At 35.4% G+C, this 17,997-nt stretch overlaps 1 long non-coding RNA gene across 1 annotated transcript in view; it reads right to left on the reverse strand.

Annotated features, from left to right (window-relative positions):
* Window positions 1-16,710, reverse strand: part of LOC147912257 (uncharacterized) — a 34,225-nt gene extending 17,515 nt beyond the window's left edge. The window contains exon 1 of the long non-coding RNA XR_015550139.1: window positions 16,553-16,710. This is a non-coding gene — a long non-coding RNA (uncharacterized LOC147912257). The remainder of the gene's footprint in view (window positions 1-16,552) is intronic.
* Between the last annotated feature and the right edge of the window lie 1,287 nt (window positions 16,711-17,997).

Raw genomic sequence — 17,997 nt, forward strand, 5'->3', positions numbered from 1 at the left:
TGTGTGAGGAAGACTGGCTCTGAGCTAACATCCATTGCCAATCCTCCTCTTTTTGCTGATGAAGATTGTCCCTAAGCTAACATCTGTGCCCATCTTTGTCTGTTTTGCATGCGGGATGCCGCCACAGCAGGGCTTCATTAGCGGTGCATAAGTCCGTGCCTGGGATCTGAACCTGCGAACCCTGGGGCCACCAAAGTGGAGCGTGGTTACCATGATGCCCTTGGGCCAGCCCTGTTTAGCTTTCTTTTTAATAAACATATCTAACACTAGTTCTTCAATAGACATCTCTAACTGGTGATTTTTTTCTATGCATTACACTGTCTTTATTTTATCCTCATTTTGACCAATAATGAGCAACATATTCTAGGCTGATAATTATTTTCCCTCAGTATTTTGCGTGTATTATTTCTGTCTTCTGTCCTACATTTTTTCTGATATGTCTGCTCTTAAGCCTGTCATTCCTGTGTACATAGTCTCCTGTGTAGATAGTCTCCCTTTTATCTCTGGTTGATTTTGAAATTTATTTTTTACTTTTTGGTACTCGCTCCAATATTTGTAAGGATTAATCATATTTAATAATCTTAATAAACATTATGTTTCTTGAATCTAAATATTTCTTCTTTTTAATTCTGAAAAATTTGCATCTCTTATCTTTGTGAATATTACCTCTTCCCTTTCTCTCTAATCTTATCTTCTTCATTCCTATTAGGGATAATTTGGTCAATAATTGCTCTCTCACATTTCCCTTCTCTTTATCTATTTTACATACTTTCCTCTGATTCATATTAAACTTTAACATTAAATTGTCTCTTTTTAGCTATGTTTAATCTTATGCTTCAACTGTTCAACTGTCGACTCATTATTTAATATTAATGACATATAGTTATAGGCATGGATATATGGATATAAGATACAGATATAAATACAGATGTAGATATGGGTATTTTTCTAAAAGATTTAGGTAATTCTTATTAAATACTTTTGCTCTTTTTGTTCCTATAATTTTTATTCATTTCACTATAAATTTCATTTTCACTATAATTTCCACTATAACTCTATTTCTTTTTTCATTCCTTTAAACATTTCATTTTATTTCATTTCATACTTATTTTAACATATTTAAAAATTATTTCATTATATCAATTGTGGGGGTGCTAATTCTTCTGTTTGTAATTTCTATTGACTCCTTAGCGTGAATTGTTAAGTCTTCTGATGGCAAAGTTTTAAACGTGAGCTGTTCTTCAGCCAAGGCTTAGTTTTGGGTTTGTTTCTCTCTCTGAGTCATATGTAAGCAGCTTTGTGGACATGCTTCCACAGAGTGGTTTAAGTTAACGTCTCCTGGTGTCCAGAGCTTCCACTGGCACTGTTTTTATTTTAATTACAGTCATGGATTACTGCACATCTTGGATAATATAATATAAATTTGGACATTTGGACCCCACATCTTCATGTGGCTTTAGGTTGGAGTTTAATTACCTCATTGGATCCCTGCCCCCGATGCCTAGTCCCCAAACCTCTCTTCAGAGTCCAGAGAACGCTAGCGAGTTTCTTCCCTCCTTCCTTATATTGAGTAGAGTTTCCGTAGTTATTTTCTTTTAATGAGGAGCATTCCTTTATGTAGGGGTTTCAGCTTCAGCTCTGAAGGGATAAGACTGAATGCATATTTCCTTATATAAAACATAATTTCTTACTGGTAGGGTAATTCTAATTTTATTCCTTTGTCCAGTTCACTTCCTAGTTAAATCACGAGTTCTCCATTCCCATTTTGAGTTTACCCTTCATATCCAGCATCTAGGGTTTTCTTGTTTTCTCTTGAGCTTAACTCTGATTTTAACATGGATGATTCTATTTTACCCAGTGTTTTTGTATATTTCAAGCAAGACATTTTTGATCAGGTCAGTCATGCGTGTTGCTGGAAGACATTTCCATTTATTTTTTACTTTGTCAATTACTATTATGAGAAAAGAGCTGCACTAGCAAGATTAGAAGCAGTGGAATCACCAGAGTGAGAGATTTCAACACTTTTGCAAAATGGAATATGAAAACATGTTCAAATTTGATTCAGGGAATGGTCTTGAGCACCACCAAGACCTTTCCAGCTTTACAACATCATAACTCTAAGAATTCACTTGACTTTATTGAACCTGTAATGAAGTAACAAATAGCAGCACAAAATGTGTCTTGCTTTCAAGTTTTTACAAAATTAAGCAATGAAAATATTATAGGAAGGAGCCTTAGAAATTTTCTAACCCAATGTCCTAATTTAACAAGTGAAGAAATCAACAAAACATGAGTAACCCATAGTGTCAAGTTTGGGTCTAGGAACTGATTTCTTTTTTCGACACCAGTGTCCTTTCCAGTTTGTGGCTCCTTTAATCTCATTTAGAAAACTCAAAGTTCTTAGGAATAACTATATTCCAATCTACCCTGGAAGCAACTTTCGATTTGGGTAAATTTACTGAGAGCTAGATTCCATCCATTTACTGCTCAAGTTCATCCATTCATAGTAAGCAATTGGTAAGCAAAACAGTAAGCATTATATCTTCAAAAATTATAGTTTTCCTAAGAAATTAAATGTGTTTTTTTCAAATTTTGTGTTATGATTCAGAGAATTTACTTCTAGCTCCTAAATCCTAATGTGTGTGTGATAACCCCATGAAACAACACATAGCTTTTATTGCTTAAACAAAACAAAAACAAAGATAAGATAGTTTATGACCAATAATTCTTCTTAAAGTTGAACGAATTGTGCTGGAGGCAGAAAATCATGAAGAGAGCTATAGCCATTCTAAATGTCAGATATGAAGACATAGTGCTAATATATGGAAAACAAATCTAAGCAGAAGAAAACTTGTGAAACACTGTATATGGACGTTAACATTTTTTTTCTGTGTGTGTGAGGAGGACTAGCCCTGAGCTAACATCCGATGCCAATCCTCCCTTTTTTTTTTTCTTGAGGAAGAGTGGCCCTAAGCTAATATCCATGCCCATCTTCCTCTACTTTATATGGCACGCTGCCACAGCATGGCTTACCAAGCGGTGCATCAGTGCACGCCCGGGATCCGAACCGTCGAACCCCGGGCCGCCGAAGCGGAGCGCGCGCACTTAACCGCTTGCGCGACTGTGCCGGCCCCTGGACTTTAACATTTTTAATATTTTATGATTATTCTTAAGATTCACTTACTGTTTCCATCATCTCCAAATTACGCTGTGACCCTCACCCTCACCCTCTAAAAGTGGAGTAAATTTGTTTTCCAAAGAAAATCATGGACATCATAAGATTTTGAAAAGTACAAGTGTTACTACATAGAGGCAAAAATTTTACCACGTTCATTTACTATACCTAAATAAGAAATTATGTGAGTGTGTGTGTGTGTGTGTAAGAGCAATTTATAAATATGACTATAAAAGACATATTTGGAACAACTGGGTAATTTTGATATGGACTGTAGCGTATTAGGTAACAGTAAAGTACCAGTGTTACATTTCATGAATAATGTGACAATTATGATTCTGTAATAAAATATGTTCTTAGAGGATGCACGCTGAAGATTTAGGGCTGAAGTGTCATGATATCCGTGTGTGTGTGCTTGTGCAAACTTGTGTGTGTGTGGAAAGAGAGAGAGAGAGAAGGGAAATGACAAATTTTTAACAATTGGTGGATCTAGGTAAAGGGTGCATGGATGTTCTTTTCACTCATTAGACAAATTTCGTAGGCATCTCAAAGTGGACATATGTATTGAGTTTCCTAAATCTCAATAAATGATTTCATCTTTCACTCATTTATCAAATTCAGAAACACTGCTTTCTTTTTCGACACATGTATTTAATCATTCTCAATTACTGCTGCTTTTAGCTCTTGAAATTATTCAAATATATCTGCTCCTCTCTAAACTTATACCATTTTTTATACTAACATAATCTTTGAAATTTTGTACACTATGATCAATTTTCCTTATAAATGTCAGAATAATTTTGCCAAAATATCAAATATGATAATGTCATCACCCCTTAAATGCTTTCTGTGGCTTCCTGCTGCCTTCGGGACAAATCCCATAAGGAAATTTCAACAGCTCTGCTCTGTACCTTTGGGCTTCAGCTGGATGTTGGCTCTTGGCTGTTGCTCAAGCTCTTTACTCTGAAATTATTTTCCCATCAACTTCACCTGCAAGTTCTTGTATTTTCTTCAGGTCTCGGGTGAGATGTCACTTCCTTCAAAAATTCTTCTATGAGCCCCAAGACTGTCCTGTGTATTCGTACAGGCATTCCCACAAGCCCCGTACTCACTCATCACCCAAAGTTATAATTGCGGGCTACGCTTTATATCCTTTGGCAGATATTATATCTTTCTTAACTTTGTACACTAGCATCTGGCAGAGTGTTTAAAACATGCCACACACTCAATACGTAATTGTCAAATGACTGTTGTGTGGGCTATATAGTGAAACCAATTTGCAATTGAGTATTTATTAATTCAATCGCTGTGTTACAATACGACCACACGAAGCTGCTAGATGAACAGAGGGAAAGAAGTAAGCATTCAGTAATTTCTAAGGAAAAGAAAAAAATATATAGTTTAGACTATTTGGACCTCGGATACAACTTTGATTGGTTTCTTTATCATTGGAAGAGGGTCTTACTAGGTAAGAGTAAATAAGATGAAAAAAATATGAAGAAAATCTATAGGGACAGAAAGCACATCAATGGTTGCCTGGGCTGGGGAGGAGGGTGGAATTACTGATACAGTCACAGAGGTAATAGAATTGTTCTATTTCTTGGTTGTGTGGTTCTTACATGGGTGTATAAATTTGTCAAAACTCATCAAAATGTATACTTAAAAGTCGTGCCTTATACCTCAATTAAGTTGATTTTTTTTTTAAATGCCTCAGTAATTTAAGCAGCTTCTCAATAACATTTCCAGCAGAGAAAGTGTTCAACAGTTTGGTTATTGGAAGAAAATGCTATGAGATAATATTACTTAAAATTTCTAAATAGTAGTAATAATGCTGAAATCAATTTAAAGAGGCTTTTTATGGTGGTTGGTATATAAAAGGAAATTAATGGGTCTCACACTAATTTTATTCCGTGATTAAATCACCAAACTACGGATCTTTCTCTTGTTTATTCATAGACCATCAGGTAATCAGGACTGTCTCTACTATATCATCTGCCAGCTGTGAGGAGAATGAGAACAATAGTTATTCAGCTCAGTGGCATCATTATCATTCATATAGGAAAACAGGACCTTTGCAACTGTTAAAAACAGGGCTAGATATATTTCTTCTCTTTTTCCTCCGCTCATTGAATAAAAAGCCGTGAACCAACTGGTGGCTTAGATGTCTATGTGTATTTGAAATTAATTAAATCAAATTTATTTAATAGAACCACTTATTATTGTAGCACTGGGAGTAATTTTAAGGAATAAAGATTAAAAACACTCAAATAGGCATGAGTTTTAATACCTAGATATCTTATAGAAATTCCTTTCTTAACATACATCCATCTTTATCTGGAAAATTCACATCAAGAGTCTAATAAGTACCATGCAAATTGAGTAAAGCACAGAGAATTGTCTTAGTTCATTTGCATGTTATAACAAAATACCACAGACTGGGTGGCTTATAAACAACAGAAATTTATTTCTCACAGTCTGGAGGCTGGAAGGGTGAGATCAGGGCGCCAGCGTGGCCAGGTTCTGGTGAGGGTCCTCTTCCAGGTTGCAGACCGCCCACTTCTCGCTGTGTCCTCGCACGGCGGCAGGGGCTAACAATCTCTCTGGAGCCTCCTTTATAAGGCACTAATCCCATTCACGAGAGTTCTACTCTTATAATTTAAGCACTTCCTAAAGGTTCCACTTCCTAATATCCTCACCTTTGGGGGTAGAATTTCAACATATGAACTTAGGGAGGACACAAACATTCAGATCATAGCAAGAATCAAGCAGTTTTGGATTTCTTATACTAGAGTGTTCTTACCTTCACTGCCTCAACATCAACTCTATTGAAAACACACACACACACACACACACACAACACACTATGACACACACCTTGAGAAATATTAATGGAAAAATAAAGTATAAGAATATTAGTAATTATGAGACAAATAAATCATGGTACATAATGACAGAAAGTGAGGTGGAATTGACTAAAAAACAACCTTTCTCTTATTTAAGGTATAATTTATATAAAATAAAATGGAAGGATCTTAGGGTTCCAGCCAATGAGTTTTAATAGTTGAACAAACATATGCATCTTCCACCCAAAAGATGATGAAGCACATTCCCATCATCTCAGAAAATTCCAGTAAATTGTGCCAATTCCCAGTAAATTCTTCACTCAGAGGTGACCACTTTCTGATTACTATCACCATAGATTAGTTTTGCCTATCCTTAGATTCTGTATAAATGCAATCACACAGCCAGTATATTTTTGTGTCTGGCTTCTTTAACCCAACAAAATGTGTTTGAGATTTATAGTATGTTATGGTTGTATCCTTTTATCTTCTTTTTAATGTCTATAGCATCTTTAAATCATGATATTTGTATTTTTTACTCTTGACGTCATGAACAGTCTTACCATGGGCTTGTTAATTTTATTAATTTCAACAATGTCAATGTTTAATTTGATTTTTAAAAATTGTTTCTACATTTTTTATGTTCCTGATTTTCATCCCTATTTTTATGATGGCCTCTCTTTATGTTTAATTTGCTTTTCTGTCTCTAGTTTCTTATTTTGGAAGCTTAGGTAATTATTTCTTTTCTAATATAAGGCATTTACATTAAAAGTTAGTTCTTAATACTATAAATTTTCATTAATCACTGCTTAACTTCAACCTACAGATAAATGTTCTATTTCCCTTATCATTCAGGTCAAAATATTTTCTGAATTCTCTCATAAATTTTTGAGTCATGATTTATTACACACATGTTTTTAAATTTTCCCATATTTATGGTTTTTATCAATACTTTATTATAAATGACTTCTAATTTAATACCATCATCAAAACAGAACATATGTTGGATGTTTTCAGTTCTTTGGTATTTGATTGAGCCTTTTTTCATTGTCCAGTCTATTGGCTATTTTGGTAAATATTTCCATGTGTAATTAGAAAGAATATGTATTCTGCATTTGGGGGAAGCACTCTATCACCACACCAACTTGGGGGATAATGTTGATCAAGTGTTCTAGATTATTACTTAGTTTGTGTCTACTTGTTTTATAAAATACCAAGATAATAAAATATTCAGATATGATTCTAGATTTCCCTATATTTCTTTCTTTTTGTTCTTTTGCCAAGTTTTAATCCACATGTTTTGAATATCTGTAAATAGGTGACAATATCGTATGGATTGTTATGTTTTCTTGATAAATTATCTAATATTTCGTAATATCACTGTGAAATATTCAATTTATCTCTGATAATACTCTGATTTAAAATTTACTTTATCTGGTATTTATACAGCTTCATCATTTTTTTATGCTCACTATTTGCATAGCATATCTTTTCCGGGCTCTTATCTCCATCCGTGTCATACACACACACACACACACACTCATGCACACACACAAACACACATATATTTATTTTCTAGTGCACTTCATTTCTTCTTGCAGATCTAAGCTTTCATGTAGTATCACTTCCAATCAATCTCAAGAATTTCTTTTCGCACACCTTTTGTGGCTGGTCTACCAGAGACTAATTCATACAGCTCTCTTTTGTATTAAAATGTTTTAATTTTCCCTTCATTTTCTTGAATTTATTAAAATTAATAAAGCAGTTTTAACTTTGCAGAAAGAATGAATGGAAAGTACAGATTCCCATATACCCCCTACCTGTCCTCCCCCAGCACACGCAGTTCCCTCTTTTATTAAGATATTGCATTAATGTTGTACATTTGTTACAATCGATGAGCCAGTATTAACACGTCATTATTATCTAAGGTCCATAGTTTATGTTGTACATACTATGGGCTTTGACAAATGTAGAATGACGTGTGTCCACCATCACAGTATCATGGAGAATAGCTGTCACTGTCCTAAAATTTATCAAGAAAACATAACAATCCATACGATATTGTCATCTATTTACAGATATTCAAAACATGTGAATTAAAACTTGGCAAAAAAACAAAAAGAAAGAAATATAGGGAAATCTAGAATCATATCTGGATATTTTATTATCTTGGTATTTTATAAAACAAGTAGACACAAACTCAGTAATAATCTAGAACACTTGATCAACACTATCCCCCAAGTTGGTGGCCCAACTCAGATATATCCTGTTAAACTGGATTGTTGCTTGTTTTAGTAATTTTGCATTGTAGTTGCAGGTGGGTGGATAATGGCATAGTATATAGCCAGGCTGCATTTTCTTTCAAGTGTCTATCATGGTAATAGATACTCCAAGATTCTATTGCTTTATAAGAAGATAAAATATAGTTTTTACTTGAGGAAAATATTTTAAAAATATCTTCTGCTTTCCAGATGGGTGATGCTGTGATGAGCCTTCCTGGATGGAAAAATACTTCAGAATGCATTGCTGTTCTATAAATAAGTAAAGAAAACACCAAGTCCCACTTCTAACCAAAAACTAAACAAAAATTTTTGAGCAAAAAATACCAAGCTGGGAAAACAGCATTTACTCTATTAAAGCATTATTCTTTAAAATGAAGGTTTTTATACTGGCTGCTCCCTGAACCCCCATAATTTTACAATATGTAGATTTATCCATCTGTTTATTTTTAATTTCTATTTTTCTGTCATTGTAAAATAAAAATACAGAGAAATTATCGGGGAGGTATATAGACTGCACACCTCTATAGCAGAGCAGAGATTAACTTCAGAGATGGACATCCACAACATTTAACTTTCTGAAATATAGGGAGAAACATTTCAATAGAGTGGTTGGGGGAGACCTGCCTGTGATATTTTTATAGGGATATAAAATAGGTGATATTTTAATAGGGATTTTCTCTGTTTTGTTTATTAGTGTATTATTTATGTACAATCAATTTCGCCAATTTCAAATGTGCGGTTTGAGAAATGTTGGTAATTGTGTTTCATCAACTACCACAAAGATCAAAATATAGAACAGTTCCCTCTCCCTAAAACATTTTCTGGTGTGCCTTTGCATTCAACCCTCTCCCCACAACCACAGCCCCAGACAACAGCTGATCTGTTTGCTTTCACAGAGCTATGCCTTTTCTAGAATTTCATATAAGTGGAATCACACATCATGGTTTCAGTTTGACTTCTTTAACTTAGCATGATGCTATGGAAATTGATTCATGTTGCTGTGTTATGCCTGAGTATTATTTTATGGTATGGATATACATAATATGTTTATCCATTCACAGGTGGATGGACATTTGGGTTGCCTCCAGATTTTGACAACGTGCATAATGCTGCTATGAACATTTATGTACATGTATTTCTGTGGACATATATTTCCATTTCTCTTTGACACATACCTAGGAGTGAAGTTGCTATGTCATGGTAAATATATGTTTAATTTTATGAGATAATGCTATACTATTTTCTAAGGTGAATGCACTATTTTGCATTCCCACCAACAATGTATGTATTCCAGTTGCTCCAAATCTTGCAACTCTAGATGTCTGGTTGTCTTTTTGAATTTAGTCACTTTAGTGGGTGTGTAATGATATCCATTTGTGGTAACAATTTGCATCTTTCTGATGTATGAAATCATTGGTACATTTTCACTCGGATTCTCTTATTTCTTATTATTGATTGTAGGTATTATTTACATATTCTATACTTAATAAGCACTTTGTTGGAATATATTCTTTGTAAAGATGTTCTCCCAGTCTGACTTGCCTTTTTCTTTTCTTAAGTATGTCTTTTCCTAGTAAATATATTTATCTTTCTGAAGCCGATTTTATTAACTTGATTTCTGTCTGTGTACCTAGTGGCCTGTTTAACAAATACATTGCTAATTAAATCTCATGAAGATTTTCTTCTGTGTTTTCACCTAAAATGTTAATAGTTTTAGCTCATAGAGTTAGACCTATGAGACTTGTTAAGATCATTTTTATGTATAACATAAGATATGAGATGAGGTTTTCTCCCCCCAACGCAGATACCCAGTTTTCAAGCATCATTTTTTGAAAAGATCTTTTCTTCATTGAATCACTTTGGCATCTTTCTCAAAAATCAATTGACTATTGATTGTAGGTCTATTTATGGACTTTGTATTGTGTTCCATTAATCTATATAATGATAATTATGACTATACTACATTGTCTTGAATCCTGTAGCTTTTATAATAAATCTTGAAATTAGACAAAGTATTCTAATTTTGCTCTTTTTGTTCAAAAGTGTTTTAGTTAATCTAGTTCCTTTGCATTTCCATGTAAATTTTAAAATCGGTTTGTAAATATCTTCAAAAAAACCCTGTTAGGGTTTGGTAGTATTTTTTAAGAATTTTTTCCATATAATCTGGGGTATCCAATTGATTGGCATAGAGTTGTTTATACTATCCCCACATTATCTTTTTAAATTTTGAACTGTCTATAATAATGTCATCTCTTTCATCTCTGATATAGGTCTTTGTGTTTCGCTCTCTCTCACTCTGTCTCCATCTCTCTTTTTACTTGATTCTTGAATAGTGAGGCTAGATGTTTATCAATGTTATCAACTTTTTAAAAAAAGAGCCAGCTTTTAATGTCGTTGATTTTTTTCTATTGCTTTTCTATTTCATTGATTTCTGCTCTTATCTTTACTATATCCTTCTTTCTGTTTGCTTTGGGTCTAATTTGCTGTTTTTTTCTAGTTTCTTACAGTTTAAGTATACTTCATCAAATTTGAGAACTTTTTTCTTTTCTAATATAGGATTTAAAGTTATATTTTCCTATAAGCACTGCTGTAGTATCATATCATAACTTTGCTTATGCAGTATTTTCATCATCATTCACTTCAAAACATTCTCAAGTTTCTCTTGTGATATTTTCTTTGAACTAATAAATTTTTAGAAGTGTGTTATTTAATTTCCAAGTGTTAAGGGATTTCCTTTTGTTATTAACATCTAATTTTATTTCACTGCAATCAGAGAAAACTGTTTCTCATGTTTTTATTATAATTTTGTTAAATACTCAATAATTTCCATATTTATTTTTTATTTGATCCATGGATTATTTAAAATTCTGTTACTGAGTTTCCAAATATTTAAAGATTTTTGATTTTTATTTTATTTACTTCTAATTTCATTACCTATTGATCAGAGAGTATATTTTGCATAACTTGAATCCTTTTAAATTTATTAGACTGAATTTATTACTCAGAATATTACCTATCTTGGTAAATATTCTGCATGCACTTGAAAGGAAGGTGAATTCCATTGTTTCTAGGTGGAGTCTTCTATCAATATCAATTAGTACAGGTTGGGTGATATTGTTATCCAACTCCTCCATACACTTTCTGATTTTCTGTCTTGCTGTCATTAATTATTGGGAGGAAGTTGTTGAAATCATCTATTATAATTGTGAATTTGTCTATTTCTCCTCTCAATTCCATCAGTTTTGCCATATATATTCTGAAGTTTGGTTATTAGGTACATGAAATTATAAGATTGTAATATCTTCTAGAAGAATTGAACTCATTATGAAGTGACACTCTCTGAACCCTGATATAAACCTTTGTTCTAAAATCTACTTCACGTGATATTTGTATAGTCACTCCAGCTTTTTTTGTTTTTGTTTAATGTTATCATGGTATACCTTTTCCAATTGTTTTCATTTTTAACTCATTTGTATCTTTATATTTTTAATGAGTATCTTTTGGGCAGCATAGAGTTGGATTTTTTTAATTATAACCTAAATATCCGCCTTTTAATTAGGTTTTTAGACCACTTATATTTAATATGATCACATGGTTGTGTTTAAATCTGCCATCTTTATGTTGCCTAGGAAACATTATGTTTTCAGCTTGCCTATATACTATATTCAATAAGTCTAAAACTAATGAACAAAATTATCCTATGTACACCTCAAAACACTGTTGATATTTAATCCCCTCATATTTGTGAATATCTACTTTACCTATTTTAATATCAACATTGTTTACCTAAATTGATAATTATCTTGCTTGTATGTATATACTATTTTGCCAATTAATTATATTTGTAATTGAAAGAAGGCAATACATATTAGTCATATTTGTATTCCTCTTAGCACTCAAACCTAGTGGTTATCACAAACTGTACTCTTTGGCCTTTTATGACAAACAAAGCAACTTTAATATCAATGACCGAAATTCACTGTAGATCATTTAGTGGGGCACTAGTCTCCAAACAGTGATTATTGTAGCAAAAAAGTCATAAATGAAATAAATCTTTGTGTGGCTTTGTCTATATACCTAAGCATATAACTTTTCTAGGAATAAAGCATTGAAGTATTAACTCATGTTTAAAATCCATTTAAAATTGGCAATTTCTTAATATAAATGTTTTAAGTACAATACTAAGTTTAAGTTGCTCAAACCAAAAACCTAGATGTAATTTTTGATTATTCTTTTTTCTCTCACTGCCAAAATAAACACACATGTAATCTATCCCTTTTTCTATAGATCAGTTACTCCATCTTGCTTTAAATTCCCATCATCTCTTACATGAACTTTTGCAATAGCCTCCTAGTTTCTCTGCTTGCTCTCTTTGTCTCCTTTAAATCTGGCTGAGACTTTTAAATGGCTTCCTACAAAGTTTGGAATAAAATTCAAAATCCCTACATTAACCTGTAAGTGGCTACAGATATTCAGGTTCCCATGTATCCTATATTATCCTTACAGATTCTATCTACCTCCTATTTTCTCATTCTGCAATCCTTCTACCTCATAGTGACTCCACCTCACTGTTCTTCCTATTCCTGGACAATAGTAATCTTTTTTCCATCTTAAAACTATTTCACTAGCCATTTGCCCTTGTTTTCTAGCTGTTTACTCAGTCACATCCTTTGCAAGAGCTTTCCTGCTACTCGATCTAAAGTAACTTCCACCCAACCCTATTCGTTCGCTTTCAATTTACCTTCTTTATTTTCTTCAAGTCGCTTATAATTTTTGAATTGTCTTGTTTATTAAGTTATTACTTCTAGTGGAATGACACTAAGTTCTATCAAGAAAAAGAATATCTCCTCTTGTCTTCACTCTTTTTTAGGCAGGACCACTAAGGAAATTTCACTTTGTGTTACAAAACTTAGATCATATCTGTCCATGTATCTACTGAATCATCTATCTGTATAATTTAAATAACGAAAACATGTAAGTTTAACATGCAGTTTAAATTGTTTTCCCATACATTACTTAAGGTAATTATAACAAAGTTCTATGAAGTAGACAATGCTTTTGCTAATTATTTTGCAGATGAGAAAACTGAGGCCCCTGAAAAAATATATGACTGCATCAAGTTCACATAGATGCAAAAATAGGGCTCACACTTAAACCCCAGGCTCTGATACTAAATCATGTATTCATTTTATCACCTTATTATCATGTGTATCATAGGAATTAACTTTTATATTTGGTTAGTTTTCAATACTTTTAAAAATACCAATTTGATAGGAGGTTAGATAAAAGTAAATATTATACTCAAATTAAGTTTTCCTCTACATATAAAAGTGTTAAGACTTTAATTAGCTTGGCACGTGTTAAATTATCGAAGGATTCACTGCTTGGAAAAAAGATAGGAATTTAAAGATACATATATGCACAAGACCTGATTTGAATTCCACTAAAATAGAATCTATAGTTTAGAAATGACTGGTCCAATAACAAAACTACAAATGAAATATTTAAGAAAGAGAAAACCTAATCTCTAACTTCATAATAATTTTCATGTGATCATGAAAATATAAGGGCCAAAAAATCAAACATCTTAAGATGTTCAGGTACATATCTACAACAAAGACAGTCCACAACCACAACCTGTTTGAGGAGGCTGTCTAAGCAAACGTAACCCCAGTCTAAACAATCGTACAGACTCAGTAACGCTGATATTTTAAGGGTTATTTTAGTCTTCCAGTTTTTATCCCCCTTAAAAGAATTTTCCATTTGATCATAGATTGAAAGTAAACAAAAATACACCTATGACACACACACACACACAACTGGAGGAGACAATGTTAGAGGCAAAGCCTTGGCTAGCAGCCATATATTCAATAAACTTGCTAGATTCATTTGTCCAAAAATGGCTACATTTTATCAAGTACATTTTAGGGATAATCTTCACCATAATGAGATTTAGGTTTTAAGATTTGGCCAGAAAATAGAAAAAAGAGAGAATCAGGAAGAAGAAAAAAAGTGGGATATGAGTTGATCTCCAATGTTATTACTCCAGTCCTCTAAATGCCACTTTTGAGGCTGAAAATCTGCAACATGGTTTCTTAAACTGAGACTTTACTCCCTGGATGTCAACAAACCACGGGGGGCATCTGGTTCTATATTTTATTTTAAAAAAGTATGCAAGAAGGTAGTATTATCATATCTTGATTTGTTGGCAATTTTATATTGATGAAAATTAAACGGGACCATAATTGAAAAGTGATCGCTATCCCTGTATTTGATTACTTTGTGCAATACTAATGTGTAGGAGGTGGTTGGTTAAATTTACAACTGTCCTTTACTACACAGGAAAGGGGAATTTGGATGCCAAGCAAATCAGAGGGCTGGTGTCCCAGTTTGAAGTCAGAAAAATGTTGGGTCAAACTGTAAAAATAGAAAATGCCTTAGGACAATAATGAAAGCATCCAACATTGTCTCTCAAGGTGACCAGAATCTCTGTTTCTAAATACAGGATCTTATGAGAGAATGATGTTAAACGAACTACTTGGATGAGGAATTTATCTCTCATGCTCATGACTCATTCAGTTCCTTTTTCAATTTCAAAGGGAACAACAGGCATCAGTTAACCTTTACTGGCAATACAAGGTTATCATTAAAAATAGTCACAGTGTAATAAATTATTATAATTCAGAATAACAGGGATTGAAACAAAGTATTCTGTAGGCACTGGTGGAAATTCTATTCATTCACAATTATGGAAAATATTGGAAGTTATATTTTAATCTTCATTTATCTTCCCAGGCTCTGTAAATCTCCCCAATTCCTCTTCTTTTTCTTGTTTATTTGTCCTCTAAATAATTTTAATGGTATTAATGTATCAACGTAGCCTAGTACTGTAATTTTTTAAAAAGGTAATTCATGAACAGTATAAAAAAAATAATGAAGCTCACAGATGCAAAGAGATATAAAGAGTGTTGCCCTCATCCTTATAACAAGAAAAAGCTAGAGAAACTGCAAAGTAATGATATTTTCAAACTCATCAGAGAACTTAGGTCTCAGGGCAGTCATGTACAGTAGTTCCCACTAATTTGTGAGAGATACGTTCCAAGACCCCCAGTGGATTCCTGAAACCGTGGACAGTACAGAACTCTATATATACTATGTTTTTCCCTATACATACATATTTGAGGTGTGACCCCAAACCTAGCATGAATTTCTTTTTCCTTCTTCACAATTTCATGGGGAGAAGATTCATTCTTATCGTAAATCTTAGCAACCTCAGCATATGATTTTTTTCTTCCCTAATTAAGCAGAGAACTTTCACCTTTTCACTTAAAGGGAGCATTTTACAGCTTCTCTTTGGCATATTTGAATTGCCAGCATCACTACTCTTATGCTTTGGGGCCATTATTAAGTAAAACAAGGGTTACTTGAGCAAAAGCACTGTGATACCGTGACAGTCGATCTGATAACTGAGACGGCTACTGTGTGACTAATGAGTGGGTAGTGTACACAGCATGGCTACTCTGGACAAAAAGATGATTCACATCCGGTGTGGAATGGAGAGGGATGGTGTGAGATTTCATCAAGCTACTCAGAATGGCATGCAATTTAAAACTTATGAATTGTTTATTTCTGGAATTTTCCATTTAATATTTTTGGACTGTGGTTGACCATGGGTCTAAAACCACAAAAAGCAAAACTGTGGATAAGGGGGATCTGCTGTAATCACAAATTTAAGGAAAGACAGGGGGGCGGAGTCAAGATGGCGGCGTAGGCAGACTCTGAACTCACCTCCTCCCGTGGACACAGCCAATTTACAACTACTCGTGGAAAAATTACCCCTGAGACAGAACTGAAAACTGGATAAGAGGAACTCCTGCAACAACGGACAATCCTAACTGGGGTAGAAGAGGCAGAGACTCCCTTCTGGAGAGGAAAAACGCCGCCTTCACAAGCCGCCAGCTTCACGGCCGCCGGGAGCAGCGCACAGGGACGCAGCCTCCCTGGAGGCGCGGGGCCCTGAGCCGGGGAGCGCCCCCGCTGTGGGCATTTTGTGGACCCAGCACAATCGACACCAGCAGCATAATATCTGACTTTGCCTGCTACTAAAGCATTGGGTAGCACCCCCAGAAAACCCGGTTCACAAAGAAACTAAAACTGGCTCTTAAAGGGCCCGCGCACAAACTCACCCGTTCCAGAAAGCAACCTAAAATCACCAGAAAGAAAGGTGCACAGTGCTTCGGTGACAAAAGACTCACCTAATAGGCCCTGAGTGCATCTCGGTGAGGGGTGAGACCTCTCCAGGGACTGGGACATTGGCGGCGGCCATTGTTGTGACCTGGTGTGAGCATGCTGACACAGACGCCATTGGAGTTCTCCCTGAGACCTGCTAGCCCAGGGTCTGCTCCACCCGCTAGAGCACCGATTTAATCCAGCTCAGCCAGGGCAGGCAGCCCACCCTAGAGACTAGCCCCACCCAACAACAAGCCCTCAGGCAACGTGTGGGCCTGCATAGATTGGTGACTGGATTCTCTGCAGCCTGGCAACTGAGCTGACTTGAGTGGGGCAGGGTGTGCACAAGGAGCGGGTGGAGAGTGTGGGGCGGTGGCAGAGTGCGTGGGGCTCCTGCCGTGGAGAGACTGGGTCCACTTGGGAAGGTCGGGGCGCTCACACGGGGCAGGACTGTGTTGACTGTGTGTGTGGACCTGTGGGCGGCAGGGCTTCTCAGCCACAGAAGACTTGTACTTCTCAAAGACCCACATAGGAGGTTTGCTCCACCTTCCAAAGCCTGAAACAATTGGGTGCTCCTGTGCCTGAGGCCAGCCCCACCCAGCTGCAATCCTCAGAGAGCTGACAAGAGACCTAATAGGCTAGAGGCTTACAGCAATTGTAAGGCCCTGAGCCTAACAACCTGCCACGGTGGGGGCCTACTCACTTAAAAGAAATACTGCAACACAAATGTGGTATTAGAACTTGCAGCCAACTGTGCTGGGGCTCCCCACAGCTGATAAAGAGACTGAAGGGCCCACAACAACTACAAGCAGCTGAGCATTACAACAGCTGGCCAGGAGCATAACTCAGCCTCCCTGGGCACCTACAGGGAGAGCAAACAGGCCACAGCAGAAGGATGCACGTAGCCCACATAGGGGTCATCCCTGGAACATTGAGAACTGAGGGAAGCACACTGGAAGCCTCCTAAGCCATCACTTACATAAGGTCACCTATCCAAGAGCAGGAGACGTAGCTGACCTACCTAATACGTAGACACAAGCACAGGGAAAGAGGCAAAATGAAGAGGCAAAAGAATACATTCCAAGTAAGGGAACAGGACAAAACCCCAGAAAAGGAACTTAGTGAAACAGAAATGAGCAACCTACCCGACAGAGAGTTCAAACTAAGAGTGTTAAGGATGCTCACTGATCTGGGGAGAAGAATAGATGGACTCAGTGAGAATGTCAACAAAGAAATGGAAGATATAAAAAAGAACCAATCAGAAATGAAGAATACAATACTGGAAATGAAAAACTCATTAGAGGGACTCAAAAGCAGAGTAGAGGATACAGAAGAACGGATCTGTGAGCTGGAAGAAAGACTAGAAGAAATTACCCAAGGTGAACAGGTAAAAGAGAAAAGAATTAAAAAGAGTGAGGACAGTCTAAGGGACCTCTGGGACAACATCAAGCGCACTAACATCCGTGTTATA

Source organism: Ceratotherium simum, chromosome 38 (genome assembly GCF_057802395.1).
Source record: "Ceratotherium simum simum isolate JZ-2026a chromosome 38, ASM5780239v1, whole genome shotgun sequence".
NCBI classification, from domain to species: Eukaryota; Metazoa; Chordata; class Mammalia; order Perissodactyla; family Rhinocerotidae; genus Ceratotherium; species Ceratotherium simum.